Consider the following 15,243-nt stretch of genomic DNA (forward strand, 5'->3'; position numbering starts at 1 on the left):
TGACTAAGGCCCTAGTGGACTAAAGTTAGAAGTAGCAGGATGCCTTGCTTATATGCCCAAGACCATGATATGTTTATTTGGCCATAGATCCATCTTTAACTTCATTTAATCATTTGGACTGTCTTGATATATTTTGGGTTGTACTTGATAAGCTTTCCCCATATTAGTGTAAATGGTTTTAGGTTAAGAGTCCAACATTTTGGAAGACATTGAACATTTTTGTGGAATAGGTTTGCGTTTTGTTTGCTTGTCTAAATTTTATGTATCAATCTGCTTCCATAGCTGCTTGTCAAATGTCTATCCATTTTGCATGTTGAAAACATTCCCTGCGTCTCTTTCTTGTTAATCATTTGACCTGCAACACTTTTGAGTTCTTGACTTGTAACACTTTTGTATCCACTGACATGTTACCTTATTGAGATGTAGCAGCTGGGATATTCTTTCCTTACACCTTTTGCATCCTCTTTCCAGTTGAGGTGATAAGGATGGTAGAAGCTGATTTTTTAAGTTGATTTTCTGTGTTGGCTTAACAATAATACTCAAATCTTTTCTAATGCTATTCTTTCCTTGCTTAAAATAACCTTTTGTCTTCATATTGGTCAGAGGCATGCATTTGTGGATAGGTTATATGGTTTCTTGGATTTTTTTGATCAATTTTTTTTTCTAGTACTTGTTAAATTTATTTTTTTGTGTGATATATCCTACAAGTTTGGAGCGACATTGTGAGTGAGGATTCATATAGTTGACCTAACTTGTTTAGAATTAAGACTTATTTGTTGTTTACCTACATTTTGCAGTTTACGTTCTTGCTTTAAGCGTCAGATTCTTTCGAGTAAAACCCTTGTTTTTGGATCTCTTGCCGCCTTGTTGTATGTTAGTGGTTACTTACATTTCATTTGTGTGATGTAGGTAGAGGAGAGGGAAAGAGAGAGGGAGAAAATATGCCTTGTGAAAGAAGATATGGATCCAAATGCCTCAAAGAGGCGTAAACTTAAAAGAGAGCATATGGCTTCAGAACCTGGCGAGTATTCACCCGCTGCTCATCCTCCTCCTCTTTCTAATAATATGTCGCAGCCCTGTGATGGAAGAGATAGGGGAGAGCAAAAGGGTATTATTGTTCAGCAGCGTCCAGGTTACGTGGACGAGCCAGGTCTTAGGATTCATGGAAAAGAAAGTGCCAGCAAAGCACCCCGTCGTGATGCGGACTCGTATCCTTATTGATACATGTGCATACAATTCCTTATAGCGTTTTCTTTTGACCATCTGCTGCATAAACCAACATATGCTATTTTTTTTGTTTGAATTGAAGATTTGTTTCTTTTATCAGCAATGCCTTGTCATCCAAAATACCAGTCTGGCTGTAACTGTACAATGCTACCAATCTATATGGCCTTTTTAGTGGTTGTCATTTGATAGAAATGTTTTTTGTGTCATTGTTTTATCCAACTCCTCTACTATTGCATACTGACTACTATTGAAAAAAAATACAATTATAATTAGATAAATTTTATGCACTTTTACTATTTCATATGGTCTACCCAAAATTTGTTGCCCATATTTCACTATCAGGGGTTTGTGAGTTTGTTCAAAGTCAATTTTTGTATATAGGTTTACAAATCAGTTATGATTCCATAAATTGATATATTACATGAAAAGTACAATGATTTAGTGTAATTAATCTTTTTTTTTAACTCAACTTGGGCAGTGTTGGTATAAAGGTAGTGTCATGGCTTGCCATTGAAGTCTGTTTATATTTGATGCCTTAACTATGCACCGCAGTATGTATGACAGAGAGTGGGATGACGACAAGAGACAAAGAGCTGAGCCCAAGAGGCGGCATCGGAAGTAATTGCTAAACCACTAGACAACTGAAGTTTCTGTCGAAGTAAAATTTACTTAGTGGGGTTTTTGGCTTGTGTCATATATGTTCCCAGACCAATTTTGTTTAGTCAATTGTTTTATTAGGCCCTCGATGGGGTTTGAATTATTATATGCATGTAAGTAGGCAAGAAGATTGTGTTTCTTTGTGCAAAATGCTTCGGAACTCTATATTTACATTATTACATGGCAATATGAATACTGCTTACAGTTTTGGAAAAATAAATTTAGGTTGGATAATTATTTCTTGCACTGTTTATTTAGCCATTGTTTGAAATGTAAAAAATAAATTGTCACTTTTGACACAAGTATTTGTACTAAATCCCCCCTAATAAAAAATATGGAAGAACTCCAGGAACTAGCACTAGTACTTATAGTTCCAACTTTATAAATCGTGCTATAGTTTGATATGTGCATGCAGATAATTCGAATTCTAAGAACAGTTCATGTAGTACAATTAAACTATCCAGTTAGTCTGGTGCTTGAAGTTTTTATCCAAGAAGATTATTTTCATCCAGTTATAAAACTTATTGGGTAATGTCATGAGCTTACTGGATATGCCAGAGCCCTGGCACATAGAAGCCCTACCAAGCAATACTTAATCTTCACAGGAACTCTAATACTGAACAGTGGATAGGGGTTATGAGGCATACTTGAAATTATGGGAATGGAATTATCCCCGCACTTCCTATACAATTCACTTAAGGCTAAACATTGCCAAAAGGAAAGAAAGATAGCTGTATGAACTTATACCAAAACATGCCAAGAAAAAGCTTTACATACCTTGTCTGAATTATTCCTTATCCTTCTTGCCTCGCCGTCCTTTGAACCTATTCAACATGAAAGTAATATAAATATCAACCCCTCTTAACATTCTAGCATCTTAGGTTACACCTTAGTATCAATGGAATCTATTTCCTTAGTCGTTTCCCCGACTAGTTGTGTTATTCGCTAAGGCGTCGACGACAATTGGGCAGCACCTCCCCTGTAATGTGCCCTATCCAAATTTCCAATTAGGTCCCTAAGACCTACAGCCAACCAACAACAACAACCTGCAGCAATTCATACCAACAATATACAACATAAACTCCAAACGACTTATTCAAAAATATGATATCAAAATAGGGCGTCTAGGCTTTATTTTGTGACGCCTTTAGTTATACGTAACGAGGGGTCATGTGGCTTCGACCAGCAGCACCCTAACCCACATTAGGACATATTCAGTCCCTGCAACAACAAGCCACACCCCTGCAGAAGCAACTCACAAGAACGACACTTTATTTCGATAACAATTCACTTCTAGCGACTCCAATTTAGTTTATTTCGAACGTCGAGCATTTCTACGACATTCTTAAACTTCCAACAGCATAAAACGGGTGTAATACACCATATAACAATACCATAAACTCCAATATAAAAGGAAAGGCCTTACCTTACGTTAAACTTGTAAAACTCGCAAAAACTATCCAAAATGTGAAATCTGGACAGCTTACTGTTTTACCTTGTCGCTTCATTTCGAAGGGGTAATGGAGGAAAACAGGATTTACGTCCTTCATGAAAGTTATATACATGTGTCTTAGGGTCGCAAACAATTTTGAATCATCCCTACATCAATTTTGTACAAAATGATATGACCAAAATACTCACAGTTGTCCTTGTAGGATTTCCAAAACCAAATCTGGGCAGTACCTCCTCTACACTTCATAACCCTTTTTCGAGCTACTAAAAGTAAAACTGGATTTTGGAGTCTAAATGAAAGTTATATACCCATGCAATACCTTTCCAAAACATATTAAATCATTCAAAACTAATCTGTACACAAGAAGTTATACCAATATTACCAACAACAGTCCCTTCCAAAAACGGGTTGGTTAATTAGTTCTTAACATTTTTTTCCTTCAACTTTCTTTCAAGTTTCTAGGTGTACGGTTAAAGAAACAATGCCTTAGTCATCATAATATACATATATATACATATATACATCTCCCCGTGCTTGAGAAACACCGTAGCTAATTAATTCACGGAGGAAAAATGGAAGAACTCACCTTTAATTTTTCAAAAACGTTGCTGCCTTGTTCCGTTTGGTTTTTCACGTTTTTCCTCTCATTTGGCCGATGTTTTTGGATGGAAAATAAGTTAAAGAGTCAGCCAACATGTATATATACACCTTCTTAGGAGGTGACATGTGGCAGCCTCCTAGGGTGACACCTCGTCCAAGCTTCCAACACAAAACTGCCACGTGGCAGCGTGGGGTCCATCCCAAGTAGGTGAGTCACCTGCCTGCTTGTCACCTGCTTGCTTAACTTTCGTAAGTTTGGAAACTAGTTTTTGCTCCCTCTCGTAGGTTCGTAATCTCGTCTTATTTTAAGAGCCTATGTAACCCATGCTACCCAACCTTGGTACGTACTCCAATAGCTTAAGTGTGTAAGACTTCCAAGTTAGTAGCTTACGTAGATAAATCGAGTCCTACGACCCATTACTTGGCCTCCAATTCCTTCCGGACTCTTATTATTTCATCTCCAACCTTCTCTAGTATGAGGTATCACATTCTCCCTTCCTTAGAGCCGTTTGATAGTGTCGTAACTTAAGTGGCTCACATACTAGCTTCTAAGTAACTTAAGGGACCTTCCGAGTTCAAAGATGTGGGGTGTAACATCCTTCCCCCCTTTAGAACATTCGTCCCCGAATGTTAAATGCAACTTCCTTTAAGACTTTATATAAATTATAGAGGGGTTCCTTTCCTTTATGTTATCACATACATTCCCATCTATATTATTAACATACGAGTGCTCAAGAGTTGGAGTTACCTATAGACATCAGTTACAGGTGCGAATACTTGTATTTCATGTTCTCTTCAGTTCCCCGATCATCCTCTTTTTGGTTTTGGTTTTCCACCGTAACATGACGGAAGGTACGTCTTTATTCTACAATCTTTCAGTTCGCCGATCTAGGATGGCGGTAGGTTTTTCCTTACCGGATTCCATCTCCTGGACCTCACCTATGGCATATACCCTGGGTGTCTCATCAGTATCTTTGTGAAGTATTCTTATCTGATGGACTGGGCATATAGTTTCCAAATGAGGTGGTAAGCTAAACTTACCAGCCACGTTGCCCACCTTATGAGTAACTTGATACCGTCTAACATATTTTGGGTCAATTTCCTTTTCTAGGTGACCCTATGATGAACATCCAATCATCAACTTGAACTCTGTATGTCGATGTCGATTATCTGTATATCATTCTTGCCAACTCTAGGCTTTTAGTCAATAGCTTGCTTAATCATGTTGGGGCCATTGGAATACTGGAGTAGTAATTATTATTGTAGGCAACTTGATAAGTGAGGGATAATCATTCCGGCTACCTTCAAAGTTAGTCTCCCAGCTTGTGACATATCTTCTAGCATCTAATAGTGCGCTAAGTCTATTTAGTAGCTCGAGGGAGGAATGCGGTACTAAGACCTGTCTGTGCTCCTGATCTCTTCTTGGACTAATCTCAAGGCGTTAATTATAATTGAAGTCCCTTTATATGGGATATTAGATGAGGAAACCTCACGGAAACTTACTACTTCCTTGTCATATAACTTCACCTAGTTCTAGCGGCATAGGTGGTCTTGCTTGGAAGCAAATAAGCTAATTCGTTAGCCTACTCACAATAACCCATATAGCACCCTACTCTTATAGAGTACAAAATAGGTTCATAATGACGTTGATAATCTGGGAACCGTTAGCCTCGTATAGTCCTTCTCGACTCCTTTCATAACTTTAAATGGCGTTCGATCTTTTGGATCCTGCTTTTTTGCCCTCAAAGTTGGCTACCAAGTGGTGTCAAAATTCCCTCGCCCACTGGACCATATAGCCATTCTGCGGTTTCCCTCTCATTAACTAGCTCTATGTTGACGAGTTGTGGCATTCGAGTGCGTCGTCAATTAGCAATTAGCTAATCCTTCTTGTTTTGCTTAGGACCTTGTTATAATTTCCTTAACGTATCTTATAATACTCTGGGTACATAATCTCATATCGTTTCTCCGTCACTAGTTCAGATTCTTCCATCTCGCGCGATCACACTAGCACTAACGCATTAAGTTCCATCAGAATTTTGAAGTTAAGCGTGCTGGGGCGAGAGTAATATCAGGATGGGTGACCTCCATGGTAAGTCTTTGTGTCGCGTTTCATTTTAACCTTTTCCACGAGGTGCGGGCACTCAACTTAGCTCCAGAGTTACCTCAGCGTTGTCTCTCGAGTCTTTATGTTTTGCCCTGTCTTTTCGTCTGTTATCTTGCATCCAGTGACGGCGTAGACCTTTAGCTCCACTATCCTCCATTCACTTTATGTTCTCCTCATTTACTACCACAGGAGGCTTTCTATTTCTTTTCCTTTGGTTATTTATCTATCGCAACATCATTTGCGACTAACTCTATGACCAACGTTTTGGCTTTTGGTCTAGCATGCTATCATTCTCCTTCGTAGTGTCTCTTGAATTATTTGATATACTTTCATGGTTACACTCTTTTGTTTTTATACGCAGGCACCTTCTAGGGTTATGTTGTTTAGGGTCTCGTCACAACTTCTTATCGCTTCCTTAGAGCTAAAGGTCTACGCCGTCCCTCTCGTAGGTTCGTAATCTCATCTTATTTTAAGAGCCTATGTAACCCATGCTACCCAACCTTGGTACGTACTCCAATAGCTTAAGTGTGTAAGACTTCCAAGTTAGTAGCTTACATAGATAAATCGAGTCCTACGACCCATTACTTGGCCTCCAATTCCTTCTAGACTCTTATGATTTCATCTCCAACCTTCTCTAGTATAGGGTATCACATTCTCCCTTCCTTAGAGCCGTTTGATAGTGTCGTAACTTAAGTGGCTCACATACTAGCTTCTAAGTAACTTAAGGGACCTTCCGAGTTCAAAGATGTGGGGTGTAACACTTGGTAAGGGAGCTTCTAACAGCAATCTCTAGTCCCAAACCATGTGCCCCCGTAGGTTGTCCTAAATGACTTAGCTAGTTGATCCATAAATAGCTCATGATGATAATGATATTGAGTCTTTCTTGGCAAGTAGTCTCTCATTTTCAGTGTAAGAGTTACACCAACCCATGTTATAGCACACATGGTTTTATTATTGGTTATAGTCCATATCCCACAAAATGATAATGTTTTTCTTACAAGCTCTTAAATGATGTTTCTATGACACATTAACCTTATCTCATGATTTTATGGTTTACTTCACTCTTTTCAAGATATTTTGGCCATGCATCTCATGTTCATGCTTATTTTGTCCTTTTATCATGTTATGCATATTTTTCACATACTTAGTATATTCCATATTACACCCCACATTATTGAACTCGAAAGGTTCCTAAAGTTACTTAAAAGCTATCATGTGAGCCGCCAAAGTTACGACACCATTAAACAATTCTAAGAAGGGAGAATGTGACACCCCATAGTATGGAAGATTGGAAATAAGATCAAGAGTAGTCGGAAGGAGTAGGAGGCTAAGTAATTAGTCGTAGGACTCGATTTACCAACATACACCCCTAACTTAGAAGTTTTACACACCTAAGCTATTTGAATACACACCAAGCTTGCATATCACGGACGACATAGGCTCTTAAACTAGGACGAGATTACGAACCCACGAGGAGGAGAAAAAAATTTCGCGGGGCAGCCAATGGGAGGGTGACACGTGGCATCCCCTAAGCAAGTAGGTGACCCACCTGCTTAGGAGGTAGGCCCCACTTCCACATGGCAGCCCCACATGGAGTGCATAGACACGGTGGCCCAATAGGGGCTGTACACGTGTCACCCCTTGGGACTACCCATATAAGTGATATGTACCTCAAACTTCGGTTTATTCATCAAATTTCCAGCAAGCAACGTGAACAAAAAAATCCCTAAAGCTAAGGAGAGAAAATTGCGACGGCTTTGGGAGTAAAATAGGTAAGTCCCGTTTTCATTCCATAAATTAATTAATTAGCGTATACTATGATGATATGGAAGTATTAGTAGTATAAAAGTTTAATTCGATGCAGCCAAAAATCGGACAGCAAGCTGCCACGGCGTTACTTTGCGCTAAAAAAAGTTCCGAGACACAATTTCGGCTAGTTTTAGCCAATTTAGGGAAACATAAGTTTTTCCCCTCTAATTTGAAGTTTATAATGTTAATTTAGGGTGTATTACACACCTTAGTATCTGCTGGAAGTTGGGTAAAAGGTTTGAAAAGTTCGGTGTTTGAAATAAGCGAAATTGGAATCGCTATAGTTAATTGTGAATGGAATAATACGTTGCGCTTGTAGGGCGTGACTGCTGGTAGTGTGGTGAGGTGATGTGGTGCTGAAATATATGTTGATAAGGGAATGGGGGTCTGCTAGTTTCATCCACACTACCCTCCGCTTTGCAATTAAAGAATTCGCGAAAGAAAGATTAAAAACTCTAGTTTTGGTATCTTAGTTTCGAGTGAATTGTTGGGGGTTTATATTGTATAATGTTGTCGTAATATGTATATGTATGGGCTTCTGGTTATATTGTTGGTTAGCTTCAGGTGCTAAGCACATGGTTGTGGATTCGGATAGGGCACATTATAGGGGAGGTGCTGTCCGATTTTCGTTAACTTCTTAACTAGTTAAGGAACTAGTCGAGGGTGCGAGCGAGGGGACAAGTTCTATGAATACTTGTGGGTATTATAAGTTGATGAAAAGTCTAAGGTTGTTAATACTTGCCTTAATTCCGTGTTAAATAGGTTTCGTGGACAACGACGTGGACGATTACGGGGAATCCATAAGAGGTATGTAAAGCCTATTCTTTCTCTTCTTTTGGCATGTCGTAAAGGTAAGTAAACAATGATGCGATCTCTGAAGTAATTCCATTCCTAAGTGTCTCTTATTCACTTCTAGGTAATGAACTTTTATAACAGTTAAGCTACATTTCTTGAACCTTATCTATACTAAGGACTTAATGAATATACGGGCTCCTAGTTGTAAGGACTATATGAAAACATGTATTCTGGAGTCCTTAAGCGGTTAGCATTACCTTAGTACGTGTCTAAGGACCCCAAAACACTAACTAGTATAGCCCTAATGGCATTTAGAGGGCATTTAAGGTGATTACATTACAATCTTGATTCTCAGACGATAGCTTAATTTGCTTCTACGGTCGAGTCTTTGATAATGATTTAAATTGCATATAGTTTCTCATTACTCTACTCGTGTATATAGTGACACATCTTTCACCGAGTCCCGGGCTGGGGTATGTTCTTGTGTGCAGTTCACTGCCTTATTCCTCGAGTCCCTCACTAGAGGGCCGGGATATGTGTGTATATAATTATATGACAATGTGTGGTAATAAGATGATGATGGAACTGGGTTGTGATGATATTACAGATGTATCCACCGGACCCCTTATAGGGCCGGCTATATGATATAATTTGAACATGTATGTTTTTATGATTCACAAGGTACAGGTACAGATTTCTCATATGATATGTTATCCCCTGCTTCGCGGTTTCAGATATGGTTTCAGTTATGTTATATTATGTTTTACATACTCAGTACATATGTTGTACTGACCCCCTTCTCCGGGGGGCTGCGTTCATGCCCGCAGGTACAGGTACACAATTTGGGGATCCGCCAGCGTAGGAGTCCCACTCAGCGGTCTGGAAGTGATCCATTGTGCTGGAACCTGACTTTGGGGTACTACACCTTATTGTACATATTTGTTTTGTTCACGGGTATGGCGGGGGCCCTGTCCCGCCTTATGTTACAGTTTTCTTACTCTTAGAGGTCTGTGGATACATATGTGGGTGGTATACGTATGTAGGTTATACGTGTATATAAGTGGTGTATGAGATGTATATGAGTTATATATTAGTTGTGTATGATCTATATATGAGTTGTATATCAGTGGTACATGAGTTGTATATGTATGTACAGTTGTACTGATATGACTTATGATTTGGGGCGTTCCTTGTATTGTGGCGGCCTTGTCGGCTCGCATATGTATATAGTACGGAATGACCCTATACGTTACTACAGCCTTGCCGGCTTGTATGTTTCTTACATGTTGATGCATTTGGGGTATAAACAGGAGACGGGTTATGTATAGTTGGCAGGGGTACACGTGTATGTCTGGTTTGGGCACCCGTCACGGCCTACGGGGTTGGGTCGTGACAGAAGTGGTATAGAGCAGTTTGTCCTTGGAGTGTCCACAGACCGTGTCTAGTAGAGGCTTGTTTATCGGTGTGTTGTGCACCACATCTATAAACAGGAGGCTACAGGACATTTAGGATGTTACTTTCTTTCTTATCATAGATCGTGCGATAGAGCTATGTTTAAGGATGACCGTTCACTAACCTACCTTTATGTTTATAGTGATACCTCCACGGAAAGCAACCACTGCCCAGAAGGGTAAGTCAGCAGCTGGGGAAACTAGTTAGACCCCAAGATTTACCAAGGCCCGTGCCCAGTCTATGCCGAGGATTGTACTTCAGTCGGCAAGTTCTACTACATCACCACCCCCAGAGGAGTTTAGGGCAGCAGTAGCTGCAGATCCCGAACCTCCAGTACACGAGCCTTTAGTCCCACAGCATGGGGCGGAAGATAGAGCTATGAGAGATGCAGTGCAGTTGCTGACTGGACTGATGGCAGGACAGGCTCGGAGGCATGGCCTAGATGATGAAAATAGATAAGATAGCTTGAGGGTTCATGACTTCCTAGCCTGTAATCCCCCATAATTTCATGGATCGAGACCTGCAGAGGACCCATAGGAGTTCACTAGATAGATGCAGTGTACACTGTGAATTATTAGGGCCTCGAAGACTGAGTCGGTGGAATTAGCCTCCTATCGGCTGCGTGATATGGCCGCTAACTGGCACGAGTCTTGGGAGTTATCGAGGGGCGGGGGTGCTCCTCTAGCTGAATGGGATGAATTTACAAAATCCTTTCTTAGCCATTTCCTGCCTCCAGAAATGAAATGAGCCAGGGTTGATAAATATTTGCAGTAAAAGCAGAACGGCAGGAGTATTCTCGACTGTAGCCTCGAGTTTGACTCATTGGCAAGGCATGCCCCCACAGTTATAGTAGACATGGAAGACAGGGTGCATCAGTACATTATTGGCTTGGACCTTTATTTGGTTGATAGCTGCATAGCCATGGCTTCTCAGCCAGGCATGGATATTACCCGTGTGCAAGCCTATACCCAAGAGGTAGAAGAGCGAAATAGAAGGCGACAGCCCGACAGAGGTTTTGATAGAAGTCAGCCAAAAAGGGCTAGGTCAGTTGGTTATCCAGGGGAATTTCGTAGCGGGCGACTCCAGCAATTTGGTAGGTATCCCTCCCAGCCAGCTCAGAGTGTACCTCTACAGTTTCCAGGTGGAAGAGTTGAGAGCACCAGATATTTAGGGCCTGGTCAAAGCTCCAGAGCTTCAGGTACACAGGTGGACCAGAGTTCTTAACAGTCAAGACCACTAGTACCACAGTGTCCCTATTGTAATAGACTTCATTTTGGGGAATGTCGCCGAAGTACAGGTGCCTATTTTTCTTGTAGCCGCCAAGGCCATATTGCGAGGGAATGTCCATTTAAAAGTACTCTTGGTGGTATGGCTCAGCCAACTGGGTCAGTTGCAGGTTCTTCTTCTTCTGTGGCTATGCGCCCGATAGGGCGGGGTATGCATATACCGGCAGGCCGTGGTAGAGGTCGTGGTGGAACTTCTAGTTCTGGCGGCCCTTCTAACCATATGTATGCGTTGGCCAGTAGACAAGATCAGGAAGAGTCGCTAAATGTAGTCACAAGTACATTATCAATATTCTCTCGGGACGTATATGCGTTGATGGATCCCGGCTCTACTTTATCATATATATCTCCTTTTGTTGCTAATAGAATTGGAATTAAGCCAGAATTAATAGAATCATTTGAGGTGGCTAAACCAGTGGGAGACTCTCTTGTGGTGAAACAAGTATATAGAAATTGTCCGGTGAATGTATATAGTCATCATACCTTGGCTGATTTGATAGAATTAGATATGGTGGAGTTTGATGTTATTATGGGTATGGATTGGTTAGCTTCTTGTCGTGCCAATGTAGACTATAGAAATAAAGTGGTTCGGTTCTAGTTCCCTGGTGAATCAATTATTGAGTGGGCAGGAAACACGGCATCGTCGAAGGGTAAGTTTATTTCATACCTTAAGGCAAGGAAAATGATCAGGAAGGGGTGTATTTATCATTTAGTCTGTGTGCACAATCTGGAAGCAGAGATGCCAACTCTTCAGTCGGTACCCATGGTTAATGAATATCCAGATGTGTTTCAAATGACTTCCAGGTCTTTCTCCCGAATGGGAGATAGAGTTCACGATAGACATGCCACTAGATGCTCAGCCTATTTCTATTCCCCCAGATAGAATGGCACCTGCGGAGTTAAAGGAGCTAAAGCTGCAACTGAAGGACTTGCTGGAAAAAGGCTTCATTAGGCCCAGTACATCCCCATGGGGAGCGCCGGTATTATTTATTAAAAAGAAAGATGGATCGGTGCGAATGTGCATTGACTATAGGCAGCTGAACAAGGTAACAATTAAGAACAGATATCCCCTCCCCAGGATTGATGATTTGTTTGACCAGTTACAGGGTGCTAAATGCTTTTTAAAGATAGACCTGCGGTCAGGCTACCATGAGGTACGGGTAAGAGATGTGGATATCCCAAAGACCGCATTCAGAACCCGATACAGATATTATGAGTTCAAAGTGATGTCTTTTGGGTTGAAAAATACTCCAGCGGTGTTTATGGACTTGATGAACCGAGTGTTCAAACCATTTCTAGATTTGTTCGTGATCGTATTTATTGATGATATTTTGGTCTATTCACGATCAGAAAAAAAACATGCAGATCATTTGCGAGTGGTACTGGGAATACTCCAACACCAGAAATTATACGCTAAGTTTTCTAAATGTCAATTTTGGTTAACTTCAGTGGCTTTTCTGGGTCATATTGTTGGGATTGATGGTATTCGCGTAGATACGCAGAAGATTGAGGTCGTAAAGTCATAGCCAAGAGCTACAACTCCTACGGAGGTACGTAGCTTTTTGGGATTAGTAGGATATTATAGGAGGTTCGTAGAAAGCTTTGCTTCCATTTCGGCGCCTTTAACAAGACTGACTCAAAAGGCGGCTAAGTTCCAATGGACTGATGCTTGTGAACGGAGCTTTCAGTTGTTAAACGAAAAATTGCCTACGGCTCCTGTTCTAACCCTTCCAGAAGGACCCAATGGCCTTGTTATTTATTGTGATGCTTCCCGTATTGGACTTAGATGTGTATCGATGCAACAGGGTAAAGTTAAAGCTTATGCCTCCCGGCAGCTCAGGAGACATGAAAAGAATTATCCAACTCATGACTTGGAATTAGCAGCGGTGATTCATGCCTTGAAAATATGGAGGTACTACTTATACAGCGTACATGTTGATATTTATATAGATCACAAAAGCCTCTAGTATATCTTCAAACAGAAGGAATTGAACTTACGACAGAGAAGGTGGCTGGAGTTATTGAAGGATTATGACGTCGACATTTTATACCACCCAAGGAAGGCAAATATGGTGGCGGATGCGCTCAGCCGTAAGTCGATGGGTAGCTTGACAGATGTACCACTAGAGCGGAAAGAGATAACTCATGACACTTGCCAGCTCGCCAATCTGGGAGTCCGTTTAGCTGATTCAGGTGATGACGGGGTTTCTATTCGAGGAGTTGTTGAGTCCTCGATTTTAGAAGAAGTACAACGATGCCAGTACCAGGACCCTGTTCTAATACAGTATAGGGATGAAACTCTCCAAAAAGGAAAGACTCCATTTGAAATCACATCGGGCGAAGTACTATGACATTAAGGTAGAGTCTGTATACCGGAGGTTGCAGGACTACGATAGCAAGTACTGGGAGAGGCACATTACGCTCGCTATTCTATTCATCTGGGGTCAACCAAGATGTATCACAGCCTCAAATGTCTGTATTGGTGGGACGGTATGAAAAGGGATATAGCAGAGTTCATAGCCTAATCCCCAAACTGCCAACAAGTTAAAGTTGAACATCAGAAACTGGGTGGGTTACTACAGGAGATGGAAATTCCAACTTGGAAATGGGAAGCGATTAACATGGACTTCATTACAAGTTTTCCTCGTACTCTTCGAAAGTAGGATTCCATATGGGTTATCGTGGATAGGCAGACAAAATCAGCCCATTTCCTTCCAGTCCGGACTACTTACTCAGCCGAGGACTATGCGAAACTATACATCAAGGAAATAGTACGACTTTATGGACTTCCCATATCTATTATCTCGGCCAGAGGAGCTCAGTTCATAGCCCACTTTTGGAAGTCATTCCAGGAAGGCTTGGGGAGACAAGTAAGCCTTAGTACAGCATTTCATCCTCAAACTGATGGGCAAGCTGAGCGTACGATTCAAACGCTAGAGGATATGTTGCGGGCATGCATAATTGACTTCAAAGGTAGCTGGGATGATGTTGTACCACTTATTGAGTTTGCCTACAATAACAGTTATCACTCTAGTATCTAGATGGCACCGTATGAGGCTTTATATGGCAGGAAGTGCAAGTCACCTATCGGTTGGTTTGAGGTTGGCAAAACACAATTAATAGGCCCAGACATGGTCCAACAGGCGGTAGATAAAGTGAAGCTTATTCGGGAAAGATTATTAGCTGCCCAGAGTCGACAAAAATCATATGCAGACAATCGACGTCGACCTTTGGAATTTCAAGTAGGTGATTGGGTGTTCTTAAAAGTATCGTCCATGAAAGGGGTAATGAGGTTTGGCAAGAAAGGGAAGCTGAGTCCGAGGTACATTTTCCCTTACCTAATTCTTCGCCCAATAGGAAAAGTGGCGTATGAACTAAACTTACCAGCAGATTTAGAATCCGTACATCCAGTCTTCCATGTGTCAATGCTTCATAAATGTGTGGGTGATCTATCCTGGGTACATCCCGTAGACGATATCTAGGTCACAGAGGAGTTAGCCTATGAATAGCAACCTATCGCCATCCTGGATCGGCAAATCAGAAGACTGCGGACTAAGGACGTAGCTTCTGTCAAGGTGTTGTGGAGAAATAGGAATCGTGAAGAGATGACCTGGGAAGATGAAGAGGACATGAAAAACAAATATCCGTACCTGTTCCCGATATCTACAGGTAACGCTGATTCTTGAGAACTTGTAGATTAATTATATGGATGGAAATTTATGTGATATCATAAAATAAAGGAACCTCTTTATAACTTAGGTAAGGTCTTAAGGAAAATTGCATTTAACATTCGGGGACGAATGTTCTAAAGGGGGAAAGGATGTTACACCTCACATTCTTAAACTCGAAAGGTTCCTAAAGTT

The 15,243-nt window shown here is 41.0% G+C and overlaps 2 pseudogenes; both read left to right on the plus strand.

Moving 5' to 3' along the window:
- Positions 1-2,130, plus strand: part of LOC129880541 (THO complex subunit 2-like) — a 32,792-nt pseudogene extending 30,662 nt beyond the window's left edge.
- A 3,798-nt stretch (positions 2,131-5,928) lies between these two features.
- Positions 5,929-6,048, plus strand: LOC129881243 (5S ribosomal RNA; annotated as a pseudogene).
- Positions 6,049-15,243: the final 9,195 nt, after the last annotated feature.

This window comes from Solanum dulcamara, chromosome 2, assembly GCF_947179165.1.
Source record: "Solanum dulcamara chromosome 2, daSolDulc1.2, whole genome shotgun sequence".
Lineage (NCBI taxonomy): Eukaryota > Viridiplantae > Streptophyta > Magnoliopsida > Solanales > Solanaceae > Solanum > Solanum dulcamara.